At 43.5% G+C, this 13,166-nt stretch overlaps 1 protein-coding gene across 1 annotated transcript in view; it reads right to left on the reverse strand.

The window, feature by feature from the left end:
- The window catches only part of LOC138580171 (killer cell lectin-like receptor subfamily B member 1B allele A), a 613,615-nt gene that overhangs the window by 181,178 nt on the left and 419,271 nt on the right, over positions 1-13,166 (reverse strand). The gene's annotated exons all lie outside the window — the stretch shown is intronic.

Consider the following 13,166-nt stretch of genomic DNA (forward strand, 5'->3'; position numbering starts at 1 on the left):
ATTGCATATTCTGTTATCTAATTACGAAATATCTAAGTTAAGGGAGCACCATGAATTGGAAGCTTTAGTCATGAAAGATAATTAGATAAAACTAATCCAAGATTTATATGAGTCTGACACCTCCGACAATAAATGTAGTACAGTAGTTTATAAAGATTCTGACACGGTCCTCAAGATAACAGAGGCTGGTGTCCTTTTAGCCTTGAAGGCTCAAAAAGTTGGTAAATCTCCTGGAGGTGATAACTTGCCCATAGACCCATTTAAGGTAAAACCCACACTTAGGGTTTCATTTTTAACTATTTTCTTTCATAAAATAAGCAAAGCAAACTTTGAGCCGAGTAGATGGGGAAAGGCCATAACAGCACCTATTGTTAAACAAAGGTGGCCATTCGTCACCTAATAACTATAGGCCAATTTCATGAATTGATGGCTTATTCAAAGTCTATGCAAGGATTCATCTGTCACAAATAGAAGAATGGATCGAGGATGAAATGATTTTAACGGACTTGCAGGCAGAATTTAGGAAATACAAGAGTACAACTGACCAGGACGTTTTTTAAAATGCTATTTTAAGCAATTTTATAACTTTAAAAAGGATGTACCTTTACTTAGCTGTCGAAGATTTTAAAACAGCCTTCAACAAAGTGAATTGTGTTAATCTGTGGGAAGTTTCAATGTGGCAGAAAGTCTGATGGAAATTTTAAATCTAATTATGAGAATGTATATAAACAATATAGCAGCCATTCGATATGGCCAGGGTGTCGAGATTACTGGTACATTTCCCGTCCATAGTGGAGTCTGGAGTCGAGCAGGGATATGTGCTGGCACCCTTGCCATTTTTATTATATATAAACAACCTGGCATTCAGAATTTCCAATCTGAGCGCTGATGCCCAGCAGATAGCGGGGAGGAGCATAGACATTCTTCTCTATGCTGACGATGCTGTCATCACCACCAAGACTCCCTCAGGTTTAAAAAAGCAATTGGATGCCATCGCTTTATTCTGTGCTTGAAGGAAGCTTGTAATAAATCAAAATAAGACAGTGGTTATGCAGGGACGGCATTTGGGGGTCGCCAGGGGTCCCAGCTGCGTCCTCTGAGGTCTCCCTTGCTACCCCTAGAAAAAAAACCTTAGATGTATGCTCCTGTGCTGTGGCCAGTGCCATGTGGCTCTTTGTTTCTGGAGTGGCTGGCTTTCTTATTCAGACCTCTTAAAAGAAAAAGGGGTACTAAAATTGTAACACTTGAGTAGTGACCCTAAATAAGAAAGAATCGGAATAACAAATAATGTGTCTTTTTGGGGCGCTCTGGGGCATCTCCACCTGCAGCCGCAAAGTAAATAATGTCTTTCTGAAGTCTGAGTACTGCAGTGCAAGATGGAGGGTGGTGTCCCTCCATCTCACTCCTCAAAATGAATCATTTATTTCTGAAGTCTAAGAACATGCCACGGTTCAAAGTGTACAAAAGAAAGTAGTGGAACTATGTTCCCCCTGCCCACCTTACCCCTCCCACACTGCTCTCCACATACTCGGCCCCCCAAATGAAACCCCGTACCTGGCTCCTTCCTTCCTTACTTTCCCCCACTCCACCCCACACCAGTGTGTTTTACAACAGTACTTTCAAGGCTGACAAAAACACAACGAAAGAAAATACATTGAAATGACAGCCATTAGTTTGTCATTTGCCGCCCAGTATGCATTCTTTAAGTAGTATCCCCCTTCCATTCCAATCAACCACCATTTGCACCTCCTAAGGAAGATGCCCAGGACTATAGCCAACCCGTAAACCGCCCCGTCCCCTGTGGGCGTAATTACGAGTTGGGCGCTATTCCGGCAGTAAATCTGCCAGAATACCTCCCAAAGGAATTACCATTACCGCCACTTGGTCTGGTGATATTACCACTGGATTACAAGTGGCGGTGTAAGTCCCCATTGTTTTTGAGTACATAGGACTCAATGGGGCCTTTTCGGCAGAGTTACCACAGCAGTATTTCTGCCATGGGAATTCTGCCAAAAATGGGCAGAAAGTCAGCGGATTTACCTCCAGCTCATAGCTGGAGGTGAATCCTCCAACTTTCCACCCCACCTCATAATTGGGCGGTGCGGTAATGCAGCAGTATATGGTAATACCGCCGCATTTAACCCCACCGCCCAACTCATAATGACCCCAAACTGTGTCTACAGTCTGTAGCAATCCATGGTTAATTATATATGTCCAAGAAGCAGCACATGGAGGGTTACGAGCAGGGCCCACATTTGAATCCCAAGTAGGGGAGCAGTAAAAAAGCAAAAGTGCCTTTCCGTCCTGGAACAAACTAAAGGAATATCATACACTTTACTTCCTGCCCACTCTGTACTGCATAAACATGAACAACAAACACTTTTACAACTTTTTTAAAACATTTTTTATTGTGCTTATGGTCAATATTTGAACTTTTACACATAGACAATACAAAATAAGACAATTAAAACATATCAAGAGAAGAAAGAAAAAAGAAAAAAAACAATCATAGCATTTTAAAAAAAATGAATAACATTCATTCATTCATCATCAATATCTTCTTCAATCAATACACTCTACTAACATTCTTTTACTTATCCACTGATCCGTTAAAATAAACTAATTGATAAAACTACTAAAATAAGCACAATTAATTCTATTAATAATAATGCATCCCTAATTCAAAACTACATGATAAATCATGATTTCATCCCAACACCTAAAAAGCATAGGCAACACTTAATTACTTTGAGTAAAACCATGCTCATCCAACATTCTTATCACCTCTGCAGTGAAGAAAACCTCATTGCCTCCACTCACTCTATCCTAAATTTCTTGTACCAGATCTATCCTGCCAATTGAAAAAAATCTACTTATAAAGCGTGTTCTATTGTTCTCAAGGCAACACATTCAACCATTACGTGGCACAGGGACTCTGCATATGCCTTACAGTAACGACACCTGTGTATGGTTTCACATATTTGTGCTGATATCTTAGCCAATACTTCCCCTGTGGGCAATAAATTAAGACAAACTCGAAAGAAGTGACTCCTAATTCTAGGACACAGAAATTGAGTTAAATATTTTGGTTGTGTACCCAATGCCTTATCAATCCTGGCCCATGTACCATGTATTTTATAATTTCTAACCATGGTGATTGTCCTAACCCAATCTCTCTCTTTTAAATCTTTTTTTGATCGAATTAGGATTTTCATGTAAATCTCTTCTGCCCTTGTCACATTCCAATAAAATAGTGTCAGCAATATTGGCCATATAAATAAGAAATGGTGAATTACTCGCTCCTAGTTCCCTTTCCAGAATTTTCGAAAAAGTGTGTTTTTCGTTGGATTGAATATTTTTTTAACTAGGGTCAGGACTTTCCATTGGTATCAATATTCCAGGGACAGTATCCCCAATTCAAATCAAATTGATTGCATTGGTGTCCCCCTGGGGAGGTTCAAGACCTTTTTCCATATATGGACCTCAATCTTGACCCACGGAATAGCTAGGCTCACTGGGTTAATTTCCATCCCATACATTATCTTCGGAATGACCTTGCCTACATAATAGGTCACCAAAGGTTTCATTGTGAACCTGCAATATGTAGCATAAATATTATTCATTTGATATATCATTTGTTCACTTTCATTCAATATTTGTTTAATGGTGCCCTCACGGAATGTTCTGTCCCATAACTGGAATCCTAAATAAATAGCCTCCCTATGAGGTGGAATGTCGATATTATTTATCTGCCAATTGTATTTTATTCTGGCCGCCTTTGGACAAGACAACTGGATGAGCTGGCACTTCTTCTGATTAATTACCAAACCATTCAGTTCAGTATATTCAGATTCTTTCGTTATTATACATTGTAGGCCTACAGGTGTAGAGTCTATAAGTGCCAAATCGTCCGCATATAACCAGTTTATTTTTTCTCCCCCAACCTTGGGTGAGAGTACGCCAACATCTGTCATTGCCTGAAAGAAGTCGGCCGTGTAAAGATTAAAGAGGCATGGCCCAAATATGCATCCTTGCCTTAAGCCTTTATATATTCTGATAGGTGCTGTTAATGTTCCTGTGGAATTCAATCTTATTTTAATCCAGGTCTCTTGGTGGATGTGCTCAAGTATTGCAAGTAATGACCCAGGAATTCCCCATGGTTTTAGTTTAGTCCATAGACATTCTCTATCCACAAGATCAAACGCTATGGAAAAGTCTATTAAAGCGACGAAGACTCTTGTTTGACTTCTACCACGATCATTTGCAATTTTGTGATTGATAAGACAAGATTAAACCATTAAGTGCTGTTCCCATCCACAGATTGTGCTTTAGGCAAAGCGCATTTTTCCTTTACCCAATCATTTAACTTTTCAAGTACAATAGTGGCAAATATTGTACTGTCCAGGGTCCAGCAAAGCGATTGGATGGTAATTCAATGGATCTGACCATTCCCCTTTCTTGTGTATGGGGACAATTATGGATTCTCTCCAAAGTTGCGGGATAATACGTTTCCTCAAAATGTCCTTGAAAAGCAGGTCAAACAATGCAGCCCATAATTTTACGTTATTTTTAATAATTGCATTGGATAAACAGTTTGGACCACACGCCGTAGACATAGATGCTTTTACTATTATTCTCTCTATATCTGATTCCTCAAATTAAAGTATCCATGGTTCATTACCGTTAGCTACCCGACTGGATCCTTCAGTACCCATACCATTTATATTTTACCAAAAATGTGATCCAGGCGTCCTCAGTCACACCAGCCGATTGGATCGCACATTGAGGGTGCTCTATATCATGTATTATGGACCACAATTGCATAGTGTCTTTTTTGATAAGAATCTCCAACATCTTCTACCCCGATTTATTTTGCAATAATTGTCTGTGGCCCCTTAGCCATTGCTTATATATCAACAGAACTTCCTTTTTCTTACTATTATAGTTTCTTGTACCCTGCTCATTAATTCTGAGCTGTCTCAATTGATAGTTCTTTCCCTTTTTTTAACCAAACTTCTTAGTATATTTATGCCTATTGTTTGTTAACTGTATAGTGTTAGGAGTCTCCCGTTCCAAAAGGAATTCATTAAAACACTCAACTCAGCAGTTTTTGGCTAGGAGTTCTCTACTAACACAAGTGACGTAATTTGTTAAATTTTGGTTCACAGGTCTACCCTTGGATCTGAATTTACGAATCTGGTTTCCAGCATGATTGACCGACAAATCAGTAGGCCCTTGCCCCCGCCCCTAATTATTTTCATGACCAGGTTAGTGACTAACATGTTATGATCGCTGTGAGGGACCGGAGGGGGGGGTCTGTACTTCCGCTCTCTAGTTGGTAGAGGAGAGGCACAGAGGACCCCTGCCAAGATTCTCTATAAGGTATTAATGTATGAGCAATCAAGGCCTAGCTTCTCAGGAGGTGATGCGGGCTGGTTCTTAAATCCAGTGTAGTCCCCAAGCAAAAATGAATGTCCGCACACTGTATTGGTTAAAACACAGTCTTTATATAATTAATGTTCAAGGTTATGTACAATATCACAATAACTCACTTTGTACTCGGTTATCTATAATGGCAAATATACAGTTCTATGTGGTACCACAATTACTATTGTATCTCTTTAAAGTGCATCAACTGTACGGTTAAATGTCACACAAATCAGTTTGTAAAGGAAACCAACAATCGATATAAGAGGAAAGCAGTTGGTTAGAACAATTGGCAGAATACTGGCCCAGATACCTAGACACAGTTCTGTGTGGAGATCCCCCCACCTGGGCAACCTGTAGAATAAAGATAAATCACAAGCCCTGTCCATATATTGTTCACAAGAGACTTTCCAATAGTTCTGCAACCCCAACGTACCTGGCGTTTTAGCGTTGCTCGTCGGGGAATCGACGGCCATTCTTGAGTGCCCTCCCTTCAAGGCAGAAGTCACGGGTCGTCGAATGTCTAACGGAGAACAGGGTGAGCTACGACGGTGAAGTGGCAGCATCTTTCCTAGCGTTGCTTGTCGACGGGGAAGCGTAAACGTCCTGCAAGGAAGAGTCGTGCGGGGCACCACGATGTCGATAGTTCTGGACTGCAAAGAGTTTGAAGAACTGTGGCACAGCAAGGGCGTCGGGTCGTCAGCGTCTTTGTGGTCTTTGGATGGCAGGAAACCCACCGGCAGATGCTCCTCGGCGCATTGACGGCCTGGCCTTCTCCAGCGGGATCAGACGGGCGGTAATGCAGATGAGAGCGTCCTTGAATCAAGAGTTCTTAAGCAACGGGAGCACGGTGGCTCCGGTCGGCGACAGCGGTCATCGACAGTGGTGGACAACAGTCCGGGCGCTTCTCCTTGGGATTCTGCGGCAGTCCCCGTCTCGGGTCGGCAGCCTGTCGTAGGTCTGTCTACCAGGGAGCTTTGGCAAAGATCAGCTGGTGCACGATGGTACCTCGTAGCTCGGAAGAGGGTGCCTTACCAGGTCCTCTCTGGGTCAGTACTTGGAGACACACCAGCTTTCAGATTGATGAAGGAGAGCAACGGCAGTTCTTCTCTTCCAGCAGGGCTTCAAGGTCAAGCGTCAGTTTCACTCCAGTTACTCTTCGTAGTTTGGACTTCTGCTCTGAACACTTCTGAACACGATTCCTAGCAGTGAGAGGTCCCCAGATATACTGTTGATCTTCCATTCATTCCGCGGGGTCACACTCGAGCATCCAATCACTACGAAGGGCATTCAGCAGTCTGTCAGCCAATCAGGCGCACGGTGCATTCAGGCCATTCTTCTCCATCCAGACACTCACAACACAGAAGGTGGATTCTGACAAGTACCACACCATTCATGTTATGACTGGGAGTGAGGTCCTGTTTCCACCCTCCTGGCCATTTGTTGTTCTCCTGCACATGTGGAGTTTGTGCCTGGCTGCTGACCATTTCCTTAGGTAGGTGCACACTTTCTGTGCATTACTGAACCTCCAGGGGAATTATTGAACCTGAAAAATCGAAATTTGAAGAAAAAAAAGAAGAAAAAGAAAAATAGAGGAAATTTGCATAATATTGTTGGAAAGGACTGTTTTATTTGGCATTTTCATCGTGCAGCCATTTTTTGAGCTTTTTAATACCTAGAGCTGCGTTGCTATTTTGAAAGCACATGTTTTTTCCTACTATTGCTGCTTATTTGACTGTCTTTGGCCCTTCCAAGATGGCTGCCATGGTTTTCTTTGTTGTGTAGGCAGGCTGTGCTGAACCACCTCTCCCTGTGCTGCACTCCCATTGGTTGCTGAGTGTTTTCTTCCATCCAATCAGGGACCGGCAGGCTTTAGCCGGCCCTCTCAGCAAAGGCCCACTTCCAAGGCCCCTGTCTGCTCCCTGTCCGCTTCTGGAATGCTAATTGGGGTCCTCCCTGCACCTTAACCACAATGATGCTGCCACCTCACTCCTCTAAGAAATCCGGACTGCCTTGACTTTGCCACCTCCAGAACTATGGGTTAGTTCCCTCCTTATGGACTCACTTGTACTGCCTTTGACTATGTTTGTGTCAACAGTTTTTACAATTTAAAACCGTGTCCTCTATGAATTCGATTTATTTCTTCATGTTGTTTCTTGAAAATTTCTTTCGGTCGCATTGCGAGGGTTAAGTCCTTTCGCGTTGCACCTTCTAAGTTTGTGAGTCCAGCTCGAGGCTGTACACAAAATTTCCCATTGCTATGACTGGTCTTCGACTTAGCCCGTTCATCAAGAACGTCCACCAGTAATCTTCATCTATCCTTGAAAATTCTGAGTGTTGGTGCCCGAGATGGATTTTTCTGTTGGAGGTTAAGCCTGAGCACTCAAGGGTCAGGTGCTTCAAAGTTTCTATTGTATCAGGCGTCATACAGAAACTACAGAGGTTATCATTCGATTTACCACGAATTCCCAGTACTTCATTTGTTTTCAAGGTGTTAAGTCTTGCTCTTAGAAAAGTTGAGCGAATTTTCTTGTTTGGGAATTTCAAGAGGTAACCGAGGGGCTGGTTTATTTTTTGTGCAAAGAAAGGTAGGTGAGCTACAGACTTATAGCTCAGCGCTTTCGACTGTGTGTCACACCAGTCCATATCTAAAGCATTCCATTTTTTTGCTGTCTTCGATGGATTAGTAACGAGTTCCTCTTTTGTACTTCCTATTTCTTCCAGAATTGTCTGTTTTTTTCTAATCCATACTTGTAGCATTTTTTTCATTCCTTTCTCCATTTCTTCGTGGATCAGGGTGTGAATTTTTTCTTTGCCCGATCTTATATTCCTATAGAGCACCAGGCTATTAAGAGCCACTGTGCCCTTAAGTGAACTAAGACTGAGTTCTCTTCTTATCAAGGCCAATGGGGTCGAAGCTGGTAGACAAAGTAATTTCCTCCAAAGAAAGCCTTCTAATTTAGGCCAGATGGTTTCGGGGATGTTTGGCATGGCTTCAGCTCCATAAGTAAGTGCCGGCACCACTTTTGCTTTTTAGAAATTGATTGCTGCTTTGAGTGAAAAGCGACCAAATTTTTTGTCCATCAGGATCATTTGGTTGGACAAGGTTTTATTTTTGAGGATCAGCGTTTCTCACATCGGTTGCTCTTTGGTTTTATTGCTGAAAGTAATGCCTAGATATCTAAAGCATTCCACTTCTTCCAGTCGTGCACAGGCAAGGAACCAAGCACCGTGGGCTTTTTGTTTGGCTGAATTGACCAATCGCATCGCTTTGGTCTTCATCGTGTTGCTCTCCAGATCGTTAGTTTTAAGATATTCATTCAGGTTGTCCAATTTTCTCTGAAGCCCGATCTGGGTTTGGTCAATCAGAATGATGTTGTCAGCGTAAAGCAACCTACTGACCTTTTCTGTGCCCAAAGTTGGTGGAAATGCCTTGACGCTTTTCAGAGTGTTGGTAATCTCCTGTGTAGGCATTATAAAGGACTGGAGCCAAAGGGCATCCCTGCTTCACTCCACGACTCGTAGGGATGCTTGCTGAAAGTAAGCCTGTGCCATTGAGTCATACTCTCATAGATGTCTCAGAGTAGAGTTTGTGTATGGGATCCAAGAGCGACTGAGGACAATTCCAGTTGATTAACCTTTTCCAGAGTTGGTCTCTATTGACCATATCAAAAGCTTTAGACTGCTCGATAAAGGCCAAAAACAGAGGAGGGGTACCTTCCAATACTCTGGCCTTCAAGATGTTAAGCGTGAATATGTTAGCCGTGGTGCCTATGTTTTTTGTGAAGCCAGTTGGAAATAGATCCCAGCCTTCCGATGAAACCACCCATGCCTTAAAGGTGTCCAAAAGAAATGAACCAAAGAGCTTTCCAATGCTGTCGAGCAGTGCGATAGGGCGATAGTTGTTAGGGTCGCCTCTTTCACCCGATTTATATATTGGCACCACGTTAGCCGTCTTCCAGGACAAGGGAATGGATTTTGTTAAGGCACAGGATTCAAAAATGTCTGCCACTAGGTTCGACCAGACAGCAGGATTTGACTTTAGATCCATATTGGAAAGTCCGTCCGGCTGGGAGCGCGTGATGACTTAAGTTTTTTTTATTTTACTTTCAATGTTATCTGGGATGTGTTCTATGTCTCATTTGTTACTTATACCATCAGGGAGCTCAGTTGTGTGTAGTGGCAAAGCAAAAAGACCTGAGAAGTGAGTGATCCAGGACTCTTCTGGGGCACTAGTTGTTAAGTTGTCTTGTGCTAAGCGGTTTTTGGACAATATCAGTGACCAAATCGCCTTTGGTTGCTTACCGCTAAGTGTTCTCAACATTGATTCAGAGTCTTCTTGATAAAGTTGAATTTTGTATCCTTTTAACCAATTCTTATATCGTTTAGTCGCCACCCTTGCTTCCAAAATGTTAGCGCTCGACGGAAGACGAAGAGCCTTTCTTTTCGCTCGTCGCATGGTAAGACTTTTTTCCCTTAAGACCAGGTTGTTATGGTATTGGGCCTTGAGTGCCGCTGTGTCTCCATTTTTTATCGCCTGGTAAGGTAGCAATAGCGGCAATAGTTCGTAAGACTCGTGACATCATTTTGCTTATTCCGTGTTTTTGCTTGTCGGTATCTGTGGGTTATCTCATTTAGCGATGTCTCCTTTAGTCGCGGGCGCGTAGCGTTTACATTTGTCTCGATGTTAGTAGACATAAATGCTTGCGAGCCATTGGAAATGAATGGAGAATTGATCCAAGTTGTTTTCAAAACATTATGGTCACTGTGGAGTGTACGAATGACCTCGAAGCTGATGACCTGGGTTAAAAGTTTGCTGAAAAGATATACATGGTCTAAGATGACCTGTCGTCCTGTAAGTTCCCAGGTTGGAATAACGGGATCAGTACTTTTTCTTAAAGAGTGGGTGTTGTGGAGGTCGTTGGACTCCATAAGATTGGCCCATTTTTTCCCTCTACATGAAGCGCTACCTGGGATACCGATGGTGTTTGTCCTTGAGTTAGACCAAGAATTCTTGAATTGGTCTTCGGATTGATTTGGAGTAATTTTGGCATTCAAGTCTCCGCAAATGACTATGCTGTCAATTGTTTCCTTAGATCTTACTTCGTCCAGTAGTTCTGTCTGGGTTTCTCTTGGATTCCAAAACACGTTTACCAGGAGGTACGTTGTACTCTTTTGTTGGTTTGTGCCCGATTGCAGTCGGCATTGTCGGATCAAAGTAGCTAAGATATGAGGATCCTCTTTTGCAACCTTGGACAATTGGAGATTTGACCCTATACGAATTGCTGTTTATAGGCCCACTCTCTGCCTACCCGCGATTCCTCTCAGGGCTGCTGCGAAGGCAATCGCAAAGCCATCAATCGTCGTTTTTTTAAGCATCCTGTGTCTTGGAGACACAAGATGTCAAATGATCCCAAGTTTATATCAGAGTTATTTGTCAGATGAGAAAAGCCTTGGGTATTCCATGAGCCCAAGGTTAGACAGGGAGCCGGCTTCGTATGTGGTGACGTTCGAAGGAGTGCCTTGCTTCGCTGTCTTACTGCTGATTGCTAAAAACTTGATTTAGCTGTTAACACTCCCGGCAGCCAGGTCCATTGGTTTATATCTGATTTAGGGCAAGACTGCTTCTGGTCAAGTAATGCTTCCTTGTAGCTCTTTTTGGAAATGTCTTGATCAATTGTGATGTTCCAATTCTTTTGGGGGGCCCGGCGACACTCTTTCAGTTTCCAGGGAGCTTAAACGCTGTCTGGTGTTACGATCACTGCCTTTGACTATCACTGTTCTTTCTGCTTGTTACTCCCATGTTGTCATCCTGCTGCGCAGTGCTTCCTAATACCCTTTGCTAACATCCGATTCCAAGATTGAAAAAGTCAAATCTTGCTGTTTTTGCTTTGTGCTAAAAAGTCAAATCTTGCTGTTTTTGCTTTGCTCTTAAAAGTCAAATCTTGCTGCCCATTGCGAAATTCTCTGTCTTTTGCTTGTATACTGTTTCTTCTCTGTAACTTGCCAGCCCAGTGACCTCACCACTCTCTTTAGTCCCACACCTACCTGCCTTAGCCCCCCCAGTATCTCCATCCTCTTCTCACTTCCACCCCAATGGTGCTTTCTGTTTCTCCTATCTTCTCCAACTGGTTCTCCATTGACTATCCTTCCCTTCTCACTAAGTCTGGTAGGAAGAAGTTCAAAAAGGATATATTGGCCTCTAACCCTGGTCTTCCTATTGCCGACACCTACTCCAATGCTTCCGCCAGACAGACCCTTACCGACATCCTCTTTGTCGTTCCTTCTCCAGATCTATGGACTCCTCATATGGTCTCTGTGCTCTGCCCTATCTCCTCCTCTCTCATTAATGGTGGCACTCTCTGGGAAGTTCTCATGGCTTCCTTCGACTCCTCTAAAGTCATCATTAATGTCTACCTAAATGACACTGTCATGGTGCAAGGCCCTCAGGCCAATCTCCTCCTCTTTGGCTTCCCTCACCTCATCAATTTCCTCTCATCTCCTGCTGTCCACTCCTCTCCCCCTTGGCTACCTTGCCCTCTCTCTCCTCTGCCTCCTCCTCTGCCCTTCCTAGGGCTCTTTCTCCTCCGCAGGGCATACCTCTGATCTGTACCCCTCCCCGAAGGTGTTTAAGGCTGGCAACCTTCTTTATATTGCCACTCTCAACTCTCGCTCTGCCGTCAAACACTCCTCTGACATCTGCCACCTCCTTGAAGAACTAGACCTTGATGTCCTTGGTCTTACTAAGACAGGGTTCACGGCCAGCTCTGTCATGAGCTTTGACACGCTCCTCCCTGATGGCTACAAGATCCTCTCAGCACCCAGACCCTCCCGGTCCGGTGGGGTGGTAGCCCTAATCTTTCCTAAGTTGATTCATGCCTCTATCATTCCCACTCAGACCTACTCCTCTTTTGAATGCCTTGTCTGTAGGCTTTCTCTCTTGCCTACCCATTCTCTTACTGTGGTTACCATCTACCGGCCTCCTGGTCAAATCACCTAATTTCTCTCGGTACAACGTCCTTTCGTAGCGGGATGTTTTTTCACGGGTTTTTTTACTGCAAATTTGTTTTCGAAAAAAAAACATCTAATTTTTTAGAAAATGAACCCCCCAAAAAAAATAATAAACATTCCATGGGTTTTTTCAAAAAATAAAATTGTGGTAAAAAACCCAGCGAAAAAACATCCCACGATGAAATGACATGGAACCATTCTCTCTGAGTGGGCAGACCTCTCCTCCTCCCTCCTGGCCTCTACCACTAAACTCCTCCTCCTCGGTGACCTAAATATACATTTAGACTCTCCTTGATCCTCCTCTGTACTCTTCCGTGACCTCTGCGACTCCCTCTCCCTGTCCATCCTCCCCTCTGGCCCGACTCACTCTGCTGGGCACACACTTGATGTCTTGATCTCCTCTGACCTCCCCCTCTCCATCCCTCTGACCACTCCTCTCTCCTGGAGCGATCACTCCCTCCTCTCATCTCATTTCTCCCTCTCTTCCCCCAAGCCAAGCCTACCCCAACAGTTCCACCTACCTTCTCGGACATCCGGCCCATGAAGTGTGTGTCAGTTGAGGTTTTTGCCGCCACTTTCTCTCCCCCCCTCCACCTTTGGCTATCTCACATCCTGACACAGCCCTGTCTCTGCTCTACTCTTTAATTTGTGATATGCTTGATGCTCTTGCCCCTGTCATGAGGATCCGTTTGAAGTCCAAAGCCAAGTGTAATAGCTACTTCTTCCCA

Source organism: Ambystoma mexicanum, chromosome 3p, assembly GCF_040938575.1.
Source record: "Ambystoma mexicanum isolate Mex_15411 chromosome 3p, UKY_AmexF1_1, whole genome shotgun sequence".
NCBI classification, from domain to species: domain Eukaryota; kingdom Metazoa; phylum Chordata; class Amphibia; order Caudata; family Ambystomatidae; genus Ambystoma; species Ambystoma mexicanum.